Raw genomic sequence first — 14183 nt, forward strand, 5'->3', positions numbered from 1 at the left:
GGACTTTAGGGCTGTTGTACATAGGGTCGCTATGAGTCGCAAGCGACTCGACGGCACATAACAACAACAACAACTACTTTTCCAAACATGCACTCTTTCTCTAGGAGCTGACTCCTCCTCTTAACAAAGGAGCTCAAATCTCAACATCTTTCTTTCTCAGAAGTGCTCAGGTACACTCCCTCCAAGAGAGGTTGGTTTTGGGTTGGTTTTGTTTCTTTGGCAGTCCACGGTGTGTTCCGTTTTCTTCAACACCACAGTTAAAAAGCATCAATTCTTCTTCCATCTTTCTAATTTATTGTCCACCTTTTATGTGCAGGTGAAGGAACTGGAAACACCACAGTGAGGTTTAGTCCCTAAGGTGACATCCTTGCTCTTCTGTGCTGTAGAGAAGTCCTTGGCAGCCAGTTTGCCCATTGCATTCTCTTCTTGAATTCTTGACTGCTGCTTCCATGGGTGTTGCTTGTGGATCCAAGTAAAATGAGATCCTTGAAAACAGTTAATCTTTTTTCCACTTAACATGATGTTGTTTATTGGTCCAGTTGTGAGGGTTTTGTTTTCTTTATGTTAAGATGTAATGCGTACTGAACACTGTATAGCCATGGATATGCTAAAATAGTATATCCAATAAAATCAAGTGAATGCAAAACTAATTTTCTGTGTTTGCATTTTTCTAATCATCATAAGATGTTCTAAACAATTTTATATTTTGCATCTGATCTATCTAGATAAGTTTAGCTTAGCTTCACAGTTCTCCATTTGTAACATTGATTTCCCAGAAACTTTGACCATCAAGTATTTCTATAAAGATCTTTTGTTAAGTGAGGCATTTGTCGATGTAACTAGAAGAGCAGCTATTACAGTTTTCCATTCTGAAGGCTTGCATTCTGACGGCTTCCTACGTAGCCACCAGCCGCCCTGTGTTGTGGAGATCACTCTGATTCGTTCCCTTCTCTATTTTTCATAGGTGATTCTTTTCTTTCGTGGACTCTGCCTGTCTTTTTAAATGCGTCTCGTGCGCTCTTTGTGTTCAGCCATCAGTATTCGAGAGCACGCTCTGCTTGTTTCAGTCTTGACAGGTCCAGTCTCGATTGTAAGAACCTGAATTTAGCTCCGCTGCTTGCTTTTCATAGCAGTGCCAGTAGCAACCCATCCACCCATTCAGAAAACATCCTTTCATTCATGTATTCCGCGCCCTCTCCCTCCTGGCCTTGCTTCTTCAGCGAGTTGTTGTTACTCTGCATGTCAGAGGACAGGAAGAGGCTCCATCAGTGAATGAAGCAATGAATGAACAGCAGCATCTGGGTGCAGGCTGGCAAGATGCAGTGAGAAGCCAGCACCGTGGGCTGTGAGGCATGCAGATGTTTTCTCGCTGCTTCTGAGTGGTCCGCCCACTCCTCCTCCTCCTCTTCCGCTTCTCCTCCAGGTCTCACCATCCTTCTTAGCCACATTTTCTTCACTCGAAGCATGTATCTGGGAAGTAACACTCTGATTCGTCCCCGTCTCTAGTATTTATATTCTTCTTTTTGTTTTTAAAACTCTTCCACTTTTCCCTCCACTTGCATTCCTCCGCTCACTTGTCTGGAGCTCTGTTCTTTTCACTTCAACCTCTTGTGACTATTACTTCTTCCCCTATCTGTGTGTGAACCTGAGAAAGCTCAATGAACTAAACCAAACTCCTGACTATTGATTCTGTTCCAACTCCCAGTGACCCTAAAACTCTGGTGGCTTAGTGGTAAAGGAATTACACTGCCAGCCCTAAGGCAGGTGGTTCAGATCCACCAGTGGCTCTGAGGGGAGACAGGTGAGCATCTCCTTTTGTGTGATTTACAGCCTCTGAAACCCACTGGAGGGTCAGCAATGAGTTGGTTCTGAGGAGGGTCAGCGATGAATTGGTTCTGACTCAATGGCACATCATAGCAAGTGATCCTATAGGACAGAGGAAGCCTGCCCCATTGCAAGGTTGTAAATCTTGTTGTTGTTGTCATGTGCCATCGAGACACCTGCGACTCATAGCAATCCTGTGTACAACAGCACTAAACTCTGCCCTGTCCTGTGCCATTCTCACTGTCTCTGACCCACTTACCCCATTACCCCAGTCACTGAATCAATCCACCTCATAGAGGGTCTTTCCCTCCCACACTGTCCCTCCACCCTCCCAAGCGTGGCATCCCTCTCTAGGGACTGGTCCCTCCTTGCAACATGTCCAAAGTATGTCAGACAAAGCTTCAGAATCCTTGCCTCCAAGGTAAAAATTAGGGAAGGTTGTAAATCATAGGGTGGTAAATCGTAAGGAAGGCAATTGCCTCGTTTCTCTCTTGCAGAGCCTGCCAGTAGGTTTGCCTGGGATTCTTTTGGTTAGAGGCCCAGTGCTCCAGTCACTGTGCCACCAGGGCCCCTTGAGGCCTGCTGTTCCACCCTTATTTTCTTTGCATCATTTTTGTGCGTGACGACCAAAATTGTGACTAGATGGAGGGTAGCCAGGCACATTTCTGTCTTGAAATTGCTGTGTATATTCGAGATCTTCAGTGCACAAAAGAGAAGTTAATAAATTGCCTTTTCAACTCTGGGGCAAATTTTCTATCACACTGGAAGGCTAAGAACTGGGAATGTATACAGAAAATGGAACCCTGAGGAAGAATACGGAGAATGGAAAGGCCCTGTCAGATCTGGATGTTTACCAACTTCCTCTACAGAGTCACCTCCCTGACCCAAAAGTACCCAGCTGCTGCCAAGTCAGATGATCCTGTGGGTCACGGAGGAGAACTGCGCTCCACAGGGCTTCCAGGCAAGGACCTTCCTCAAGCAGATCCCCAGACCTTCCTTCCAAGGGGCCCAGGTTCAAACTGCCAGTCGTTAGGTTAATAGTCCTGCACTTAACCCGTGTGCACCACACACACACAGCACAGTCTTCTCCCACTTTCTTGAGCTTTAGCCCATGTGCCTAGAAGGTAAGAAATTCTAAACACCAGATATATATACACTAGCACCGTGGAACATTCTAGACAGTCAGCCTCCTGGTGCTGAGGATGGGAACACTTGCATATGCAGTTGTGTGATCTCATCCCAAGCTGAGATTCTGTGTATGGCTTAGGAGTACATTTAATATGATAATGCAGAACAAACAGCCAGAGACTCAGTGCTGTCTCCAGAGAGCTCCATTAGGGAGAAGGTCAAGTCTAATAGAGCTCAGTGTCCACTGATAGCAGGGAATGTGTGGAGTGAGGAGAAGATGGCAAGAGAAGACGGTATTGTGTTCCAGGCAAAACTTTAAAAGGAAATGATATTTTAAAAGCCTATAAATACTTCATCTACCCTTCCAAGCATCTCAACTCTTCCATTTCACTTTCATGACTCCAAGCTCCTTATAAAGTACTACTTCCCTGCGTTGTGATCAAGAAGAAAATGCTGAGTTACGGGCCTGAGCTCTTCTCAGTGGGCAGTTTTCAAGCAGTTCTTTTCTAGGCTGGAGATTTTCATGTGCATGGCTTGTGCCCACCACATCCCTCCATGATATTTTATTTGAGGAAAGAACTAAAATGTCATTTTAAAAAGGATCTGAAAACTGCAGAACTGTATCTCAGTTCTTGCTTCCCCTTCTAAAACTGCATCTGCAAGTGAGATAAATGTGACACAGGAACCACTTAAAGCCAGAATTCCCAACCTTGCTCTATTTGCAACCCAGTCATCCAATAAAGGGAGCTCTGGTGGCCTAGTGGGTAAGGAATTACGCTGCCAACCCAAAGGCAAGTGGTTCAAATCCACCAGAGCCCCATGGGAGAAAGATGGGCATTTTTTACCATGCAATTTACAGCCTCTGAAAACCTGCTGGAGGGTCAGCTCTGAGTTGGTGCCAACTAGAAAACAACGAGGGGCGGTGAGTGATCTAACAATGGAGTCCTGGCACAGAGCGGCTTATGTGCAGGGCTCCTAACCAAAAGGTGGAAAGGTCAGAAGTTCCAGCCCTTCAGCTCCCTCCTTGGGAGAAAGATAAAGCATTCTACTCCTGCAGAGATTTCCAGCCTCGGAAACCCAACCGAGGGGCACTGGGAGCGGCTTGGCTTCGGTTCCCACCTGGGAATGGGATCCTTTATAATAATATTCTGTAAAACAAACTCCTGAGAAGAGAATTTTTAGAAAATCACATTAATTCCATGAAGATGATATCATTACCCTGGGATAGCTTTGAGGTGTTTAATTTTTTTTTATTTTATTAAAATTTTTTCTGCTTATTGAAAAAATAATTGTTAGTTGCAAAATCCAAACATGTAAAAAAATGTATCTCAGAAAGTAGCACAGCCTATATTTATAATAACTCGCATTTGTGAAGATGTTTTGGTGTATCTTCCCATCTTTTTTCCTCTGCATATATTAATACACTTTCTTTTTCCTTTTTTTTCCAAAAATAGAATCACCCAATATTTTACTTTGGTCTTGTGATGGCTTATAGTGTACGTTTGTGTGAGTCCACCATTATGTATTTAAGCAGCCCCAGTGGTGAGACTTCTGTATTATTTCCAGGCTTTGATAGATTACCAATGCAACGATACTCCTGATTCATTGGCCAAGCCTGAGAATCTTTGTTCAAGCCTGAAAACTCGCAAGCCTCATTGAGTTCTGAACTTCTGAGTTCTGAGTTCTGTTGTTATTGTTCTTTACCATTGAGTCAGAACCAACCCATAGCTGACCCTCCAGCAGGTTTTCAAAGGCAGTTAATCACATGAGAGGAGGCTACCCATCCTTCTCCCACAGAGCAGCGGGTCGCCTCGAATTGTGTGCCTTCAGGATTGCAAAGTAACTTCTTGCCACTAAGCTATTATGACCTAAGAGCATTAGGAATTCATAAAAGCCATCATATCTAACTTTAATTTTTTCAAAAGTAATTGTATTTTTAAGGTACTAAAGCTCTGATGGCTCAGTGGTGAAGAATTGCATTGCCAGCACAGAGGTGTGCGGTTCAAATCCACCAGCTGCTTTGCAGGAGAATGATGGGCCACCACCTCCCCTGTAATCATTGCCTCTGAAAACCTGCTAGAGGGTCAGCTGTGGATCGGTTCTGACCCGATGGTATACAGCAGCAGGATAATCTAAGAAAGGTACCTTGATGGTGCAATGATTAAGCACTTAGCTACTAACTGAATGGTCATAGGTTTGGAACCATAAAGCCGCTTCTAGTAGGGGGGAAAAATCCTATATTCTCATAAAGATTAGGAGCCCTGGTGGTGTACTGGCAGGAAGCTGTGCTGCAATCCTGAAGGCACATAGTTTGAGGCTATCAGCTGCTCCGCAGGAGAAGAATGGACAGTCTCCTCTGGTGCAATTAACTGCCTCTGAAAACCCGCTGGAGGATCAGCTGTGGGTCAGAGCCAACTCAGTGGTAAACAACAACAAACATAAAGATTATGACCTAGGAAACAACTCAATGCACCACCCCCCAGATGCTTCCAACTCCTGACCACCATGTAAGACAGTGAAGAGCTGCCCCAGAGCTCTTCCCACAGCTGTAAATCTTTACTGATGCAAACTTCCCCATCCTTCTCCCCAACAGTGAATTCAAACTGGTGACTGTTTGATTCATAGCCACACTCTTTTTTTTTATTATTATTTTTGTGTGAGTGTACCGTCAAATCAGATCTGACTGGTACAGGAGGAGATTGCCCCTCCTTCCCCAGCAGAGCATCTGGTGGATTTGAGATAGCCACACTCTTTAACCACAGAGCCACTAAGGATCCTTCTGACAAAACCAAGAAGGATTATTTAGGAGCGAGTTCCTCGATGGTACAGTTAACATGCACAGCTATTAATAAAAAAAAATTGGAAGTTCACATTCAGAGATGAGCTGAAATAGAGGCCTGGCAATCTACTTCCGGAAGTTCAGCCCTTGAAAGCCCCGTGGAGCACAGTTCTCATCTCACACACATGGGTCTCCGTGTATCAGAGTAACTCAATGGTTTAGGCATTTATGGAGGAGCCAAGGTGCCTAACACTGTGAAGCTGCTAACCTAAAGGTCAGCAGTTCAAATCCACCAACTGCTCTGGGAAGAAAAGCTGTAAAGATATGCAGTCTTGGAAACTCAATTAAGGTTTTATTTGAGTCAAAAGCAACTCTATGGCAGTGGGTAGTGGAAGCGTTTAAAGGGATAGCACTGGGGAGTTTTCAAATGAATAATTCTTTCCCTAGTTTATGGTGGGGTTCTTTATTGTGATTTTAATGAAAGTTTGTAGAAAAGTTGGACTTTCTTTCACTCATTGTTGCACATTTTCCTCCCGACCCACCCCCAGTTCACTTTTAAGAAAAAAAAATATTCCTTGTTGCATAATTTCCTCCCCCCTGCCCCCCAATCTACTTTGCTGTGTACCATTTACTCTGGACTGTTGTCGTACAAATAATGCCTACTCATATATTCCTTTTAAACAGTTCTTTCCTTCATGTGTTCCGATGCAGTGTTTATTATTTATCCCTTGTTTTCTTAGTTCCCCTTCAATCCCAGGTCAGTCCTGTTTTATAACAGTGGTGTTATGCAGTATTTGTCCTTTTGTGAGTGAGATATTTCAGTCAACATAATGTCCTCCAGGGTCACCCATATTGTGTAATAATACTTCACGAGTTCTTTGTTTTTCTATGCTGTATAGTATTAGTATTCCATTGTATGAATATACCGCACTTTTTCTATCCATTCATTTGTTGATGGCCACTTGGGGTGCTTCCACCTCTTTGCTATTGTGAATAACACAGTGATACCCACTTTATAGTTTAAATAACTTGTTTGTCCTACTTTGGGTTTAATCGAGGCAGGACACATCTATCATGTGATCGATGAAAACACACAAATCTTCTCTGCTCTCAAAAAAATATCTTCTCTGCTCTCAGTGGCCATAGGACGTGCTGAGAGTCAGAGCTTCGCTGAATCAGAGCCGGTCTGAGAGTCTGAATCTGAGAGTCAGAGCCGGTGAATGAGATTCCGCTTAACCACCATCATCACCATCTGATTGATATTCAGCTTTCAACTCCACCACAGGCACTGGCAGGCTCTGCGATTACTCATGAGTGTTGTTATAAAGCTGGGTCATAAGCACAGAGTTCAAGGCCACATAGCTTTGGTAGAGTGCCAACTCTATCTTGCAATATCTGTATGACTTGAGACACACAACTTGACTTTTCTGTGCCTTTATTGTTATATCTGTAGATGTTCTTAAAGCTATAAAATGGCAACAATCAGCATCCATAAAAGCAACAGTCCAAAAAAAAATCAACGTACATACTTGCACTGGGCAAGTCTGTTCTCAAGGACTTTGTTAGGGTGCTGAAGAACAAGGATGTTACTTTAAAAACTAAGATGAGGAGCTCTGGTGGCGTAGTGGCAAGAAGCTGCAGTGTAATCCCAGAGGTTTGTAGTTCAAATCCACCAGATGCTCTGCGGGAGAAGGAGGGACAGTCTCCTCCTGTACCAGTCAGTTCCGATTTGATGGTACACATACACAAAAATAATAAAATAAAATTAAATTTAAAAACAAACAAACACAAACTAAGATGCATCTGATCAAGCCATGGTATTTTCTCTTATATGCATATGAAAGTGGAATGGGGGGAAGCTCTGGTGGCCTAGTGGCAAGAAGCTCCACTGCAATCCCAGAGGAGCACGGTTCGAATCCACCAGATGCTCTGCCAGGAAAGGAGGGACAATCTCCTCCTGTACCAGTCAGATCTGATTTGACGGTACACGCACACACACAAATAATAAAATTTAAAAAAATAAAAATAAAAAAGAAAGTGAAAGGGAACTCTTGTGGCCTAGTGGTGCGAAGCTGTGCTGCTATACTGAAGGTACTTGGTTCGGATCTACCAGCTGCTTTGCAGAAAGATGGGCGATCTCTTCCCGTGTGATTAACTGCCTCTGAAAATCTGCCGTAGGGTCAGCTGTGGGTCAGTTCTGATTCAGTGGTACACAACACACGTGAATGTTGGACAGTGACTAAGAAGGCCAAAGCAGAATTGATGCTTTTGTCTTGTGAAGTTGGTGAGGAAGGGACAGCCAAAAAGGAACAGACAGTTCTGTCTTGGGAGAAGTGAAGCCAGAGTGCCCCTTGGAAGCGTGGAGGGTGAGACTTTGTCACACATACTATGGCGTGCTGTCAGAAGGGGACAATTCTTGGATGAGGGCATCATCTGCCTTGGAGAAAGTCGAGGGTAAATGAAAGAGGTCGACCCTCTAGGAGCTGGATTAACACAGTGACTGAATGACACGGCGGGCATTTGCACAGCGGAGATTGTGAGGATGGCAAAGGACTGGGCAAGGGGTTGTTCTGATACCCATATGGTGTTACATGCAACACTGTGAGCTGGAACTGGCTGGAGGACACCTAACAACAATAACAAATACAGGAGTAAAATTAGCACCTACTTTATACAGTTGTTTGAAGGTTAACCACTTAATAGATGAGCTATATTTATCAACTGCTTTGAAGAAGCTTGGGTTTGAACTAAATTCTGTTTCATTACAAAGGCAGCATCCTTCTCCCGAACCACCATCCTGCCTCCCTGTGGGCAGAGAGGTGCACCAGCTCACTGCCAGCATAACTGCATTAGTTATTAGTTGTGACTGTTTAGTGCCAATGATGATACAAGTGCATGTGGATACTTTTACTGGTATCCCCTCATTGTTAGGTCTTGTATATCTATCTGTACTGGAATGTTGACTGTGTTTACCTTGGATCATCATCCAAGGTATTCCCGAACTTCCTGAGGCTAAGGAACAGCCAGACAATAGGAAGGATGAGGAGAAAGGGAAACTTCATATGCTGCAAGTGGGAATGTTAAGTGGATGCACCACTTAGGAAAAAAGTCTCATGTCTTCTCAAAAGGTGAAATAGAGCAATGTGACACAGCAATTGTCCTCTTAGATGTAAAGACGAAAGTGTGCCTGATCAAAGCCATGGCATTTTCAGTTGCTTCCTATACATCTCAGTGGGATCACGAATCAGGAAGATCAAAGAAGAATTGAAGCCTTCAAACTGTGGTGTTGGCGAAGAGCACTGAATATGCCTTGGACTTCCAAAGAACAAACGGATCCCTCTTGGGGGAAGTGAAATCAAGATGCTCCTTAGAGGCAAGGACGATGAAACTTCATCTCACAGACCTTGTCAGGGCATGTTGTCAGGTAGGGCCAGTCTTTGGGAAAAGACATCCTGGTTGGAAAAATAAGATGTCAGCAAAAGAGTGGACGACCCTCAAAAAGTTGGATGGACACCGTGCCTGCAACACTGGGCTTGATAATGGTGGAGACTGTTAAGGATGGTGCAAGGCAGGGCAGAGTTGTGATCTGTTGTTCTTAGGATCTCTCTGAGTCATAGTCGACTCAGCAGCACCAAGCCTAATAATATATACTCAGGGAACTGAAAACATGCCTCCACAAAACCCTGTACATGAATGTCCGTAATAGCAGCATTCATAACAGTCAAAATTGGAAACAAGTATCCATCAACTGGTGAGTGGTTAAACAAAACGTGGTATGTCCCAGCAATGCAGTGTCATATGGCCATGGAAAGGGATGAAGTTCTGATACATGCTGCTTCGTGGATGGACCTTGAATGTTATGCTAAGTGAAAGATGCCAGACCCAGACGACCACAGTGATGTGAGTCCATTTATGTGAGGTGTCCAGATAAGACAAACCTCTAGAGACAGGAAGTAGGTGAGTGGTTGCTTGGAGAGGAATGGGGAAGGTAGGCAGGAGATGTCACCCGTATGAGGTTGGTTTGGGGGTGATGAACATGTTAAAAAAATTAGACTGTGATAGTAGTTGAACAAGGCTATGAAAATGCTAACCCCCCTGGCCTGTGCATTTTAGGTGAGTGAATATTATGACATATGGATAAAGCTATTTTTTAAAAAACAAAACCAGTTATTCCTGGCCTTCTAAACTTCCCCCAACTTACTGAATGCAAATCTAGAGAGGACCTTTGAATCTATTTTTTACATGCCCATCAGATAAGACATCATTAAATAGGTTTTAGAAATATACTGCTATCAAGTATATATGTACACACACATATGAATATATATATACATATATATATATATATACATACATATATATATATATATAGTTTTACTTGACATTGTAAACTAGTGTGTGCTAACAGCTGACTCTTTAATGCACTTCATAGACATGATGCTAAAGAAAATAGCTTCAAATGCTGTTGGTTTTGTTAGTATGTCTTTTATATAGGGAGCTCTGGTGGTCTAGTCCATAGAGAATTGCATTGCTAACCCAAAGACCAAGCCTTCTGGCTGGATCAAAGCCACCAGCCACTCTGTGGGAGAAAGATGGACGATGTCCTTGCCCAGTCAGCCCTGAGTCACGGTGACTCTGTGCATGACAGAAGGTAGCGAGCGCTGCCCGTTCCTGCCCCAGCCCCCTCCTTGGCTGCCGGGCGTTGCCACCTGAGTGTTTTCAGCCTTCCTTCCTAGTGTGTCTTGGTGTGAAAGCTCTGCTGAAGCCTCTTTGGCATCACAGCAACACATCCCTCTACTGGCCGGTAGTAGTTGTGTATTAGGTGTGTTAGCTGAGAATTAAACCTGAGTCTCCCACGTGGGTGGCAATACTCGCACCCCTGGGCCAGCAGTGACCCTGTCAGCTGGCATAGGGTCAGACTTATCCCTGAAGACCGAATGCTATGGGAGTGTGGTGTCCCTTGTTGGCAATAATGATGCTTATCAAAGTGAATGGTGTGTATTCTCCTAGAACGTTTCCCCAATCCATGCTTCTAAATGCAGACCCCCCCCACTTGCCTGTCACTTCCCATGGCCCACTTTCTCTGTAGTCATTCATCCCTTCTTCACCTGTGCAGATGTGGGGGTCTGCAGCAACCCCCACAAACTGGCTGTGAAGCATTCCTGGTGGGCCTAACCCTTTCTCTTTAAGAGTTTGGCTTGATTACATTTAGTTTTGTTCTCATGTTTCTTGTTGCCATGGCAACCCTAATCAATCACTGTACTAAAAATAGCTGCTTCATTTTTCCAAAGGATGTCTGTAGTGAATTGAAAATTCCGCTCTGCCCTGCATTTTGCATAGGCTGCTTACGTTTCCCGACACTGAGCCTTGGAGGGCTTGTGTCTGGAAATTATGCCTGCAGAGACCCGGGCACCTCGGTCGTCTTTCCTGGCATTCTTGCCCCTCATCCCCCCGCCCCCCCGACCGCTCATTCCCCCGTCACTTGCACAAGATACAGGTACAGTACATGCACTTCAGTCTTCAACCCAGAGCCTCCCCTTCCCTGCACAGTCTGTCTGAGGAGCTGAGATTTCACAGGTATCAGCTGAGCCGTTTACAATAACAAGATCATCTCAGGGGATTCCATTGGGTTTGGGAAGAAAATTGAAGACACTCAGCTGCTGGCTACGAAGGAGGTTGGTCATGTCAGCGAACAGATGGCAGCAGCACTAATAAACGAAGGGGTCGCACAGATTCTTCACTTTTGGACGTTGTGAGCTAGGAAATCAAAGCTGAGCTGACAGGCATCCTCAGCCTCAAAACCTTCATTTCTGCGCGACGCTGCTACTCTGTCTTAAGGGCTCGGGGAGCGCAAAGAACTCTGGATGTAATAAAGCGAATACTTTTTTGTGATTCTACCTCTATTTTATGCTCCCTGCCAAGCAATACCTCTAGCCAAACATAAAAAATACACATTCTTTTTCATGAGAAATAAGAAGAGGCGTCCAGAGTGAGCGCAGTGAGGCAGAGAGCTGGGGAAGGGCTGAACTCACTCACACATGGTCCCTCAGACCCTGGGCACAGGGTGACAGTCACCCCTTGAGGCTCTGCCCTGTCCCTCCATGTGACAAATGCACTACCAGCAGAATCATCTTCCGTGATCTGTGGGACTCCTCAGTTCTAGTTTGGAATGATCTTTCCCCACACGCTTTTTCCTACCTTCTCTGAGCCCTGGTGTCCATTGAGAGAATCAAAAGGCATAAAGCATTTTTATTGGGAATGAAAAAGATTGCCAGAGATTCTGACGATGGTCTCGTTCCACTGCATGCAGTCAGAGGTGGGTAGAGGCAAAGCCGAGAGGAGAGAAGGAGTGAGGGGTCCAAGGTGGCTAGGCCTTCAGAAAAGGGGGAGCAGTGAGAGGCTCGGTCCTGCAGGGGCTAATGTGCGTCTTCAGCAGCAGAGTCAGTTGGGGTCTCAGGAGGAGCCTAGAGGGCCCTTTAGCTTGGTCACTATCCCAAACCATGAGAAGGACTAGGTGGGTCTCGCGTCTGTTGCCAGCACCATCGTGATCCTTCTCCGGGTCCCTCATATCCCACAGTGCATCCCTGCACATAATAACAGAGGCCTGGAGAAGGCCAGCACATCCTTTCCTCCATTAAAAAAAAAAAGTGGGAGCTTTCTTGGGGGAGACCGTGGAGGGGTCCCCTAGGGTGGGCCCGCACATCCTATTCTGTGGGGCATTGCCTGGATCCAGGCGACATTACTTCATTGACTCCTAACCCACGACAATGAAGCTGAGTTTGTCTTCATCTTACAGACAGGGACACTGACAGGCAGAAGGATTGAGGACTTTGCACAAAATTACAGTTCATGAGAAAAGAGGCTAGGATATGAACTGAAGTCTGCTGCACTCCAAAGCCTGCATTCTTTGCACTGAACCACCATTCAACCTCCCGGTGGGCTAGGGACACACTGCTCCATGCAGATACCAGCTCATGGCAAACTTAACGGCATGGCATCATTTATGTGTTGTTGTTTGATGCCATTGAGTCAGCCTGATTGAAACACGATAAAGAACAGAACAAAAGGCCACGCATTCGTGTACTGCCCTCACATTAGCTGCTGGCCTTGTACTCCTTGCTGTGACCCTGAGTCAGCCTACCTGTCTGAGGGTCTCTCTGGTTTTCACTTCTCATAGTCTAGGTGTGTCATCAGAAGCAGCCAGACCCTGGGAAAGGTCATCACGCTGGGAAAGTGGAGGGTCAGCCAAGAAGAGGAAGCTCGTCCATGAGACAGATCTCCGCCGTGACTAGAACAATGGGTTTAGGCACGGAAGAAATCATGAGAAAAATGCAGGCTTGGGTGGAGCTTCGGTCTTTTGCACAGAGGCCTTCTGTGAACTGGAGCTGATTAAACAGCACCTAATCAGACTTATTATTATTATTATTATTATTATTATTATTATTAAAGCCTCTTGTTAAGAGTCAACAAAGCCTCCTGGAGGGCCCTTTTATTTAATAAGTTGGGTCCGAGGGATTATATTTTAATCCTTTGCTCCTATATTTTGGAGGAACATTCTTCTAAATTGTACAGCACTCTTCTGTCAGTTTGCTGTACTGAGGTAACCTGGGGTTGCTGTGATGCTGAACCTTGTGCCATTGGGGTCTCAAATGCCCATGCTAGACAGTATTTGGTGGAGCTCCCAGTTTTGGGACAGGTTGGGAAGCAGGAGTGGCATCCACTTCCTAAACCACATGCCTCTGAAACTCTGTGAACTTGGAGAAACGGTAGTTATAGAAAGGCCTCAGGTCTTTTGTTCATGGAGTCGCTATGGGTCGTGCGCAGCTCGACGGCAATCAACAACTGCAGCAGTCAGAGAAGCTACTACAGTGTTGTAATAAACATGATGTCCTTCTCCAGGGACTTACTCCTGGATAACATGTCCAAAATACGTGAGACAAAGTCCAGCTAGCTCTACTTTTAAGCATTTTTCTGGCTACAATTTCTCTACAATAGATTTGTTAGCTCTTCCGGTAGCCTGTGGCATGTTCAATATTCTTTACTAACACCATAATTCACAGGCGTCAGTTCTTCCTCAGTCCTCTTTACTCAGTGGCAAGTTTTACATATGAGACAGCTGAAATAGCATGGTTCAAGGTCCTCAAAGTCACCTCTTTGCTCTTTCTCAATTCAGAGGAGTTTCTTGCAGCTCATTTACCCATTTACATCTTTTGATTTCTTGCCTGCTGTTGCCGTGGATGCTGATTGTAGATCTAAGTAAAAGGAAATCTTTGTCAACCTCAATCTTTTCTCTATTTATCATGCTATTGCTTATTGGGGCAACTGTGAGCGTTGTGTTTCTTGGATGTTAAGGTGTCATCCAAACTGAAGTCATTAATTTCTGTTTCTCAAACCTCACCAACCTGGGGCTGCCTCAGGGAAGCAGCCATTCTTTTGCTCATCTTCAGTAAGC

At 44.8% G+C, this 14183-nt stretch overlaps 1 protein-coding gene across 1 annotated transcript in view; it reads left to right on the plus strand.

The window, feature by feature from the left end:
• Positions 1 to 14183, plus strand: part of PITPNC1 (phosphatidylinositol transfer protein, cytoplasmic 1) — a 163459-nt gene that overhangs the window by 38076 nt on the left and 111200 nt on the right. The window lies entirely within an intron of this gene.

This window comes from Elephantulus edwardii, unplaced genomic scaffold (genome assembly GCF_000299155.1).
Source record: "Elephantulus edwardii isolate Elephantulus edwardi_28Jun2011 unplaced genomic scaffold, EleEdw1.0 scaffold00048, whole genome shotgun sequence".
Classification (NCBI taxonomy): Eukaryota; Metazoa; Chordata; class Mammalia; order Macroscelidea; family Macroscelididae; genus Elephantulus; species Elephantulus edwardii.